Here is a 12,403-nt window from a genome sequence, read left to right on the forward strand (position 1 = left end):
CGCTAGAGCATCCGACATTTAATCTAAGGGTCATGGGTGAAAGTCCGAGGGTAGGTGGTTATGATTTAGCTTCCACTGATTTTCAATTGTTGTCAAAATGAATATAGATATACCTGCAAGTATTTCTCTCCTTTCCTAAAATGTCCCTAAATGAGAGCGTATCCACATGTCCATGCGAACGGGATAGAGTACCCAATTTAATCAACTCTAAGATATGTTGATCATTCTGTCAGCATTTCTTCTTGATTCCAGTAAATCTAACGCATCCACTATATCATATGCAAATTGAATGCATTCATATTATGATACGAATATTATTAAAATATACGGACAGAAGCACAAAAGTCAACGCCAGTCTAAAAGCTCCACCTAACAGACAATATATTTAAAGTAATGAGACACTACCACTGCAAGCTACTATCAGTTGTTTCGTGTTCTAAAGAGTTTACTCAAACGTTGTAACGGAGACAAAACGAAGAATGCACCGTGAAGACGTATAAAGACTTCTCGGTTCAATCAACAATAACTGCATGAGATATGCATGCAGGATGTGTTCACGGTTTTAATGGAGGTACGATCACCGCCTCTCGGACACCTGAATTCGGTGGTCACAACATCGCGGTATAGAATGCGATGATTGTATTGGTGAAAATACTAAGTCTTAAAATTAAAATACTAAGTCTTAAAATTGCCGTCCAGTTTCGGATGCTCAATCTAAATGAATGAAAATATGGATCTTTTTAAAATGATTTATCAATTGCGAGTTTTGATAATAGTTCTCGATTTAAGTAAGATAAAGAATGCAATGCATCGTTTGAGAATTAAATGCATTAATCTTACGATTCAAACAATAACATAATATATAATTCGCAATGTAACACAAATCTCAAAGGAATTTTAAAATCTGCGACTAAAAGTTAATATGTCTTAAATTGAAGAGAAGAAAAGAGACTAGCACTGCAAGGTACTGTCAGTTCTTTCCTGTTCTGATGAGTTAGATGAAACTTTGCAACGTGGAGAAAATAAAAACTGCACCGTACATATGTGAAAGAAACCTATCTTAGATCAAGTCATGAAGGTTACAATAATGAGTTCAGTTTTGTGGGAAGTATGATTACGGGCTATCGGACATTCGAAAGCAGTGGCCAAAAGGATCGCGCAATCCGGTGAGGTGATATCAATGGTTAAAACAAAAAAAGAAGAACAAAACAAAAAAAAAAAAATGATCAAAAAAAAAAAAAAAAAGCAAAGAAAGAAATATGTTAGTCCGAAAAATGAATTCTTGCTGACTTACAATTTTAGTTGCAAAATCAAAATGAAGAAATAATTGGGATGAATTATTTATCATTATTTTGGAAATTGCCACAATTGATAATAATAATAATAATAATAATAATAATAATAATTATGTGGACTTAGTACAGCGCCTGAGACGTTAAAGCGCTAAGAGCTCGAAAATATTAGATAACAAACAAAAATATACACCAGTACAAGGATAGGATAGAAAAATCCCAACACTATTGAATTACAAGACAAAAGGCTTCAATAGAAGTATATAGATAATGTAAATGAACTTACATATTTCATTCACTTTTTATCTGGATGGGTACATACAGGGTCACTACCATAATCAGTACCTTTATGAGGGCTGTGTCGAAACCAGAAAGACATTGACAAGCTAATGAATTTGAAGAAGAGGATATCAAAATTCAACATAAAAATGATTATATGAGAAAAGAAAACGTTTCTGTGGGACATTTACCATCACACCTATTTGTAGCCAAATAGACGCGTGTACAAAGTGTAGTATAAATTTGTAATGGTATTAAAAATTGTACGCCCACCGTGGGACTCGAACTCAAGACCCTCAGATTAAAAGTCTGATGCTCTACCGACTGAGCTAGGCGGGCTACTTGTTAATGCATGGTCGAATGTTGGCTCGGGTAGTTATGCGCAACATGGTTAATCGTTATCTCATCAATTTCACATAGCTAGCGTCTAGGATTGATTGGATCTTAGATGTTAGCCCCTTATGGAAACAATAATCCAGTTTATATGGCAATCAACCATTCACGGAGGAATTTAAATTTTGCTGCATAAGGAAATGCACAAATGTGTCATTAGCCGAGCAAGTTGCTAAAGTTAAGACTAGTCATTGTTTCTTTGTGTTAACAGTTATGATTTTACAGTCCGGACAACACAAACACTATCCTTCTGCTCTTCTCTTAAATCTTCGCATTCTTACCTTAATTTCTCTCAGTTAATTACACATGTGAAAATCACCTATCTTGAAATTTTTTGTTTCCAGAGAAAGCAATGCTTACACACTACATAATCAATTAAATAGTACCTGTAAGTTGATAAACTTGCTTCCAATTAATTGTTCTCTATACATATTTGTGATTTTCTTCTATGGATCGGTACAGGAGAAAATACATAAATACGGAAGGTGTTGTGTTAGATGTGGTGGTTTTATTTCTACGACATGGGAGATTTGTGTGTGTGTGTGTTTGTGTGTGTGTGTGTTTGTGTGTGCATGTGATTTGTATTTTTAAGGTAGCTTTTAAGAATTTTTCAGTCATATCGCTACAATGTCTGCAGTGTGGCAGTTTATAGTGATGGCTAGCACTGGGGCATCATGCCGCAGACATGTGGCATGATGTCCCACCCAGTCACTTTATCCTGAGATCCGGCCGACCAGTCCTAACACTAACCTCTTAATGCTGAGCCCCAAGCAAGGCAGCTGTTAGTACCATATTTGTAAGTCTTTGGTATGACTTGGCCGGGGATCGATCCCACGAACTCCCGCATCCGAGGCGTACGCTGTAATTACTAGGCCACCGGAGCTTTTAGGGATATTTGTTCATTGTCACGTAGTGAGTAGTAGCTAATGAGTTTTCACTCCTTATTGTCTGTATTTAAGTACGTGGAGTTGGACTATTTGGTCAGTCATATTTTGTATGTTCTTCTTGTAACATTATTCTTCAGGTATATTTATTGTTGTGTTTAGATATTATTTGGAAGCAAACATTTGTTTGAATTATTCATTGGAGCCACAAAATGCTACGTGGGTTAAAATATTATTTTTGGCCTATTGTGAATTATTTCTAAAGAATTCTTGAAAATGCAATTCTGATATATCAGAACTGTTGGTAGACCAATGCATTTGAGGATGTAGATTTTATTCGGAACATTCTATTCCTTTGGACTTGAAGATAACATTTTGGGATGATTTTGGATGCAATTCATAATGCTGTAAGTCCCTCTTATATTTTCATTTTACAATTTTGTTAACTGAATTATTTGTTCAGTATTAGAAACCGTTTTGGTTTTGCTTATGTTTGTTTTTTAGTGTATGACCATAGATTCGTAATACTATTGGGTAATTATGACTCATTCATTTCTCAGTTAACGAACTAATATGCAGCATTACTGGAAATGCAAATATGATGGCAGCAGTGGGGGACGCATTTACTGAATTTTGTTTTCATAACAAAAAACTCTTAATTCCAAAGACTTGTGCAATTAAATGATATTAACGTGAAATGTAAAGAAAAGCATTTTCGTTTGAACCGAGCTCTGGGCATCTATCTGCACCATAAGTGCTAAACGTCATGTGATACAAACATGGCCGCGCCCTTTAAATATGTAATGGAAAGGGCTACGCAGCAAAATCCGAGACTGACAAACTGACAGAATTTGGATGAGTAGTGCCCCAATCTCAGTCGCTAGAGCATCCGACATTTAATCTAAGGGTCATGGGTGAAAGTCCGAGGGTAGGTGGTTATGATTTAGCTTCCACTGATTTTCAATTGTTGTCAAAATGAATATAGATATACCTGCAAGTATTTCTCTCCTTTCCTAAAATGTCCCTAAATGAGAGCGTATCCACATGTCCATGCGAACGGGATAGAGTACCCAATTTAATCAACTCTAAGATATGTTGATCATTCTGTCAGCATTTCTTCTTGATTCCAGTAAATCTAACGCATCCACTATATCATATGCAAATTGAATGCATTCATATTATGATACGAATATTATTAAAATATACGGACAGAAGCACAAAAGTCAACGCCAGTCTAAAAGCTCCACCTAACAGACAATATATTTAAAGTAATGAGACACTACCACTGCAAGCTACTATCAGTTGTTTCGTGTTCTAAAGAGTTTACTCAAACGTTGTAACGGAGACAAAACGAAGAATGCACCGTGAAGACGTATAAAGACTTCTCGGTTCAATCAACAATAACTGCATGAGATATGCATGCAGGATGTGTTCACGGTTTTAATGGAGGTACGATCACCGCCTCTCGGACACCTGAATTCGGTGGTCACAACATCGCGGTATAGAATGCGATGATTGTATTGGTGAAAATACTAAGTCTTAAAATTAAAATACTAAGTCTTAAAATTGCCGTCCAGTTTCGGATGCTCAATCTAAATGAATGAAAATATGGATCTTTTTAAAATGATTTATCAATTGCGAGTTTTGATAATAGTTCTCGATTTAAGTAAGCTAAAGAATGCAATGCATCGTTTGAGAATTAAATGCATTAATCTTACGATTCAAACAATAACATAATATATAATTCGCAATGTAACACAAATCTCAAAGGAATTTTAAAATCTGCGACTAAAAGTTAATATGTCTTAAATTGAAGAGAAGAAAAGAGACTAGCACTGCAAGGTACTGTCAGTTCTTTCCTGTTCTGATGAGTTAGATGAAACTTTGCAACGTGGATAAAATAAAAACTGCACCGTACATATGTGAAAGAAACCTATCTTAGATCAAGTCATGAAGGTTACAATAATGAGTTCACAGTTTTGTGGGAAGTATGATTACGGGCTATCGGACATTCGAAAGCAGTGGCCAAAAGGATCGCGCAATCCGGTGAGGTGATATCAATGGTTAAAACAAAAAAAGAAGAACAAAAAAAAAAAAAAAAATGATCAAAAAAAAAAAAGCAAAGAAAGAAATATGTTAGTCCTAAAAATGAATTTTTGCTGACTTACAATTTTAGTTGCAAAATCAAAATGAAGAAATAATTGGGATGAATTAGTTGTCATTATTTTGGAAATTGCCACAATTGATAATAATAATAATAACAATAATAATAATAATAATAATAATAATGATAATAATAATTATGTGGACTTAGTACAGCGCCTGAGACGTTAAAGCGCTAAGAGCTCGAAAATATTAGATAACAAACAAAAATATACACCAGTACAAGGATAGGATAGAAAAATCCCAACACTATTGAATTACAAAACAAAAGGCTTCAATAGAAGTATATAGATAATGTAAATGAACTTACATATTTCATTCACTTTTTATCTGGATGGGTACATACAGGGTCACTACCATAATCAGTACCTTTATGAGGGCTGTGTCGAAACCAGAAAGACATTGACAAGCTAATGAATTTGAAGAAGAGGATATCAAAATTCAACATAAAAATGATTATATGAGAAAAGAAAACGTTTCTGTGGGACATTTACCATCACACCTATTTGTAGCCAAATAGACGCGTGTACAAAGTGTAGTATAAATTTGTAATGGTATTAAAAATTGTACGCCCACCGTGGGACTCGAACTCAAGACCCTCAGATTAAAAGTCTGATGCTCTACCGACTGAGCTAGGCGGGCTACTTGTTAATGCATGGTCGAATGTTGGCTCGGGTAGTTATGCGCAACATGGTTAATCGTTATCTCATCAATTTCACATAGCTAGCGTCCAGGATTGATTGGATCTTAGATGTTAGCCCCTTATGGAAACAATAATCCAGTTTATATGGCAATCAACCATTCACGGAGGAATTTAAATTTTGCTGCATAAGGAAATGCACAAATGTGTCATTAGCCGAGCAAGTTGCTAAAGTTAAGACTAGTCATTGTTTCTTTGTGTTAACAGTTATGATTTTACAGTCCGGACAACACAAACACTATCCTTCTGCTCTTCTCTTAAGTCTTCGCATTCTTTCCTTAATTTCTCTCAGTTAATTACACATGTGAAAATCACCTATCTTGAAATTTTTTGTTTCCAGAGAAAGCAATGCTTACACACTACATAATCAATTAAATAGTACCTGTAAGTTGATAAACTTGCTTCCAATTAATTGTTCTCTATACATATTTGTGATTTTCTTCTATGGATCGGTACAGGAGAAAATACATAAATACGGAAGGTGTTGTGTTAGATGTGGTGGTTTTATTTCTACGACATGGGAGATTTGTGTGTGTGTGTGTGTGTGTGTGTGTGTGTGTGTGTGTGTGTGTGTGTGTGTGTGTGTTTGTGTGTGCATGTGATTTGTATTTTTAAGGTAGCTTTTAAGAATTTTTCAGTCATATCACTACGATGTCTGCAGTGTGGCAGTTTATAGTGATGGCTAGCACTGGGGCATCATGCCGCAGACATGTGGCATGATGTCCCACCCAGTCACTTTATCCTGAGATCCCTCCGACCAGTCCTAACACTAACCTCTTAATGCTGAGCCCCAAGCGAGGCAGCTGTTAGTACCATATTTGTAAGTCTTTGGTATGACTCGGCCGGGGATCGATCCCACGAACTCCCGCATCCGAGGCGTACGCTGTTATTACTAGGCCACCGGAGCTTTTAGGGATATTTGTTCATTGTCACGTAGTGAGTAGTAGCTAATGAGTTTTCACTCCTTATTGTCTGTATTTAAGTACGTGGAGTTGGACTATTTGGTCAGTCATATTTTGTATGTTCTTCTTGTAACATTATTCTTCAGGTATATTTATTGTTGTGTTTAGATATTATTTGGAAGCAAACATTTGTTTGAATTATTCATTGGAGCCACAAAATGCTATGTGGGTTAAAATATTATTTTTGGCCTATTGTGAATTATTTCTAAAGTATTCTTGAAATTGCCATTGTGATATATCAGAACTGTTGGTAGACCAATGCATTTGAGGATGTAGATTTTATTCGGAACATTCTATTCCTTTGGACTTGAAGATAACATTTTGGGATGATTTTGGATGCAATTCATAATGCTGTAAGTCCCTCTTATATTTTCATTTTACAATTTTGTTAACTGAATTATTTGTTCAGTATTAGAAACCGTTTTGGTTTTGCTTATGTTTGTTTTTTAGTGTATGACCATAGATTCGTAATACTATTGGGTAATTATGACTCATTCATTTCTCAGTTAACGAACTAATATGCAGCATTACTGGAAATGCAAATATGATGGCAGCAGTGGGGGACGCATTTACTGAATTTTGTTTTCATAACAAAAAACTCTTAATTCCAAAGACTTGTGCAATTAAATGATATTAACGTGAAATGTAAAGAAAAGCATTTTCGTTTGAACCGAGCTCTGGGCATCTATCTGCACCATAAGTGCTAAACGTCATGTGATACAAACATGGCCGCGCCCTTTAAATATGTAATGGAAAGGGCTACGCAGCAAAATCCGAGACTGACAAACTGACAGAATTTGGATGAGTAGTGCCCCAATCTCAGTCGCTAGAGCATCCGACATTTAATCTAAGGGTCATGGGTGAAAGTCCGAGGGTAGGTGGTTATGATTTAGCTTCCACTGATTTTCAATTGTTGTCAAAATGAATATAGATATACCTGCAAGTATTTCTCTCCTTTCCTAAAATGTCCCTAAATGAGAGCGTATCCACATGTCCATGCGAACGGGATAGAGTACCCAATTTAATCAACTCTAAGATATGTTGATCATTCTGTCAGCATTTCTTCTTGATTCCAGTAAATCTAACGCATCCACTATATCATATGCAAATTGAATGCATTCATATTATGATACGAATATTATTAAAAATACGGACAGAAGCACAAAAGTCAACGCCAGTCTAAAAGCTCCACCTAACAGACAATATGTTTAAAGTAATGAGACACTACCACTGCAAGCTACTATCAGTTGTTTCGTGTTCTAAAGAGTTTACTCAAACGTTGTAACGGAGACAAAACGAAGAATGCACCGTGAAGACGTATAAAGACTTCTCGGTTCAATCAACAATAACTGCATGAGATATGCATGCAGGATGTGTTCACGGTTTTAATGGAGGTACGATCACCGCCTCTCGGACACCTGAATTCGGTGGTCACAACATCGCGGTATAGAATGCGATGATTGTATTGGTGAAAATACTAAGTCTTAAAATTAAAATACTAAGTCTTAAAATTGCCGTCCAGTTTCGGATGCTCAATCTAAATGAATGAAAATATGGATCTTTTTAAAATGATTTATCAATTGCGAGTTTTGATAATAGTTCTCGATTTAAGTAAGCTAAAGAATGCAATGCATCGTTTGAGAATTAAATGCATTAATCTTACGATTCAAACAATAACATAATATATAATTCGCAATGTAGCACAAATCTCAAAAGAATTTTAAAATCTGCGACTAAAAGTTAATATGTCTTAAATTGAAGAGAAGAAAAGAGACTAGCACTGCAAGGTACTGTCAGTTCTTTCCTGTTCTGATGAGTTAGATGAAACTTTGCAACGTGGAGAAAATAAAAACTGCACCGTACATATGTGAAAGAAACCTATCTTAGATCAAGTCATGAAGGTTACAATAATGAGTTCACAGTTTTGTGGGAAGTATGATTACGGGCTATCGGACATTCGAAAGCAGTGGCCAAAAGGATCGCGCAATCCGGTGAGGTGATATCAATGGTTAAAACAAAAAAAGAAGAACAAAAAAAAAAAAGAAAAATGACCAAAAAAAAAAAAAAGCAAAGAAGGAAATATGTTAGTCCTAAAAATGAATTTTTGCTGACTTACAATTTTAGTTGCAAAATCAAAATGAAGACATAATTGGGATGAATTATTTATCATTATTTTGGAAATTGCCACAATTGATAATAATAATAATAATAATAATAATAATAATAATTATGTGGACTTAGTACAGCGCCTGAGACGTTAAAGCGCTAAGAGCTCGAAAATATTAGATAACAAACAAAAATATACACCAGTACAAGGATAGGGTAGAAAAATCCCAACACTATTGAATTACAAAACAAAAGGCTTCAATAGAAGTATATAGAATATGTAAATGAACTTACATATTTCATTCACTTTTTATCTGGATGGGTACATACAGGGTCACTACCATAATCAGTACCTTTATGAGGGCTGTGTCGAAACCAGAAAGACATTGACAAGCTAATGAATTTGAAGAAGAGGATATCAAAATTCAACATAAAAATGATTATATGAGAAAAGAAAACGTTTCTGTGGGACATTTACCATCACACCTATTTGTAGCCAAATAGACGCGTGTACAAAGTGTAGTATAAATTTGTAATGGTATTAAAAATTATACGCCCACCGTGGGACTCGAACTCACGACCCTCAGATAAAAAGTCTGATGCTCTACCGACTGAGCTAGGCGGGCTACATGTTAATGCATGGTCGAATGTTGGCTCGGGTAGTTATGCGCAACATGGTTAATCGTTATCTCATCAATTTCACATAGCTAGCGTCTAAGATTGATTGGATCTTAGATGTTAGCCCCTTATGGAAACAATAATCCAGTTTATATGGCAATCAACCATTCACGGAGGAATTTAAATTTTGCTGCATAAGGAAATGCACAAATGTGTCATTAGCCGAGCAAGTTGCTAAAGTTAAGACTAGTCATTGTTTCTTTGTGTTAACAGTTATGATTTTACAGTCCGGACAACACAAACACTATCCTTCTGCTCTTCTCTTAAATCTTCGCATTCTTTCCTTAATTTCTCTCAGTTAATTACACATGTGAAAATCACCTATCTTGAAATTTTTTGTTTCCAGAGAAAGCAATGCTTACACACTACATAATCAATTAAATAGTACCTGTAAGTTGATAAACTTGCTTCCAATTAATTGTTCTCTATACATATTTGTGATTTTCTTCTATGGATCGGTACAGGAGAAAATACATAAATACGGAAGGTGTTGTGTTAGATGTGGTGGTTTTATTTCTACGACATGGGAGATTTGTGTGTGTGTGTGTGTGTGTGTGTGTGTGTTTGTGTGTGCATGTGATTTGTATTTTTAAGGTAGCTTTTAAGAATTTTTCAGTCATATAGCTACAATGTCTGCAGTGTGGCAGTTTATAGTGATGGCTAGCACTGGGGCATCATGCCGCAGACATGTGGCATGATGTCCCACCCAGTCACTTTATCCTGAGATCCGGCCGACCAGTCCTAACACTAACCTCTTAATGCTGAGCCCCAAGCAAGGCAGCTGTTAGTACCATATTTGTAAGTCTTTGGTATGACTCGGCCGGGGATCGATCCCACGAACTCCCGCATCCGAGGCGTACGCTGTAATTACTAGGCCACCGGAGCTTTTAGGGATATTTGTTCATTGTCACGTAGTGAGTAGTAGCTAATGAGTTTTCACTCCTTATTGTCTGCATTTAAGTACGTGGAGTTGGACTATTTGGTCAGTCATATTTTGTATGTTCTTCTTGTAACATTATTCTTCAGGTATATTTATTGTTGTGTTTAGATATTATTTGGAAGCAAACATTTGTTTGAATTATTCATTGGAGCCACAAAATGCTACGTGGGTTAAAATATTATTTTTGGCCTATTGTGAATTATTTTTTAAAGAATTCTTGAAAATGCCATTGTGATATATCAGAACTGTTGGTAGACCAATGCATTTGAGGTTGTAGATTTTATTCGGAACATTCTATTCCTTTGGACTTGAAGATAACATTTTGGGATGATTTTGGATGCAATTCATAATGCTGTAAGTCCCTCTTATATTTTCATTTTACAATTTTGTTAACTGAATTATTTGTTCAGTATTAGAAACCGTTTTGGTTTTGCTTATGTTTGTTTTTTAGTGTATGACCATAGATTCGTAATACTATTGGGTAATTATGACTCATTCATTTCTCAGTTAACGAACTAATATGCAGCATTACTGGAAATGCAAATATGATGGCAGCAGTGGGGGACGCATTTACTGAATTTTGTTTTCATAACAAAAAACTCTTAATTCCAAAGACTTGTGCAATTAAATGATATTAACGTGAAATGTAAAGAAAAGCATTTTCGTTTGAACCGAGCTCTGGGCATCTATCTGCACCATAAGTGCTAAACGTCATGTGATACAAACATGGCCGCGCCCTTTAAATATGTAATGGAAAGGGCTACGCAGCAAAATCCGAGACTGACAAACTGACAGAATTTGGATGAGTAGTGCCCCAATCTCAGTCGCTAGAGCATCCGACATTTAATCTAAGGGTCATGGGTGAAAGTCCGAGGGTAGGTGGTTATGATTTAGCTTCCACTGATTTTCAATTGTTGTCAAAATGAATATAGATATACCTACAAGTATTTCTCTCCTTTCCTAAAATGTCCCTAAATGAGAGCGTATCCACATGTCCATGCGAACGGGATAGAGTACCCAATTTAATCAACTCTAAGATATGTTGATCATTCTGTCAGCATTTCTTCTTGATTCCAGTAAATCTAACGCATCCACTATATCATATGCAAATTGAATGCATTCATATTATGATACGAATATTATTAAAAATACGGACAGAAGCACAAAAGTCAACGCCAGTCTAAAAGCTCCACCTAACAGACAATATGTTTAAAGTAATGAGACACTACCACTGCAAGCTACTATCAGTTGTTTCGTGTTCTAAAGAGTTTACTCAAACGTTGTAAAGGAGACAAAACGAAGAATGCACCGTGAAGACGTATAAAGACTTCTCGGTTCAATCAACAATAACTGCATGAGATATGCATGCAGGATGTGTTCACGGTTTTAATGGAGGTACGATCACCGCCTCTCGGACACCTGAATTCGGTGGTCACAACATCGCGGTATAGAATGCGATGATTGTATTGGTGAAAATACTAAGTCTTAAAATTAAAATACTAAGTCTTAAAATTGCCGTCCAGTTTCGGATGCTCAATCTAAATGAATGAAAATATGGATCTTTTTAAAATGATTTATCAATTGCGAGTTTTGATAATAGTTCTCGATTTAAGTAAGCTAAAGAATGCAATGCATCGTTTGAGAATTAAATGCATTAATCTTACGATTCAAACAATAACATAATATATAATTCGCAATGTAACACAAATCTCAAAGGAATTTTAAAATCTGCGACTAAAAGTTAATATGTCTTAAATTGAAGAGAAGAAAAGAGACTAGCACTGCAAGGTACTGTCAGTTCTTTCCTGTTCTGATGAGTTAGATGAAACTTTGCAACGTGGAGAAAATAAAAACTGCACCGTACATATGTGAAAGAAACCTATCTTAGATCAAGTCATGAAGGTTACAATAATGAGTTCAGTTTTGTGGGAAGTATGATTACGGGCTATCGGACATTCGAAAGCAGTGGCCAAAAGGATCGCGCAATCCGGTGAGGTGATATCAAT

The sequence above is a fragment of the Sinohyriopsis cumingii genome, chromosome 11 (genome assembly GCF_028554795.1).
Source record: "Sinohyriopsis cumingii isolate HCF-2022 chromosome 11, ASM2855479v2, whole genome shotgun sequence".
Classification (NCBI taxonomy): Eukaryota; Metazoa; Mollusca; class Bivalvia; order Unionida; family Unionidae; genus Sinohyriopsis; species Sinohyriopsis cumingii.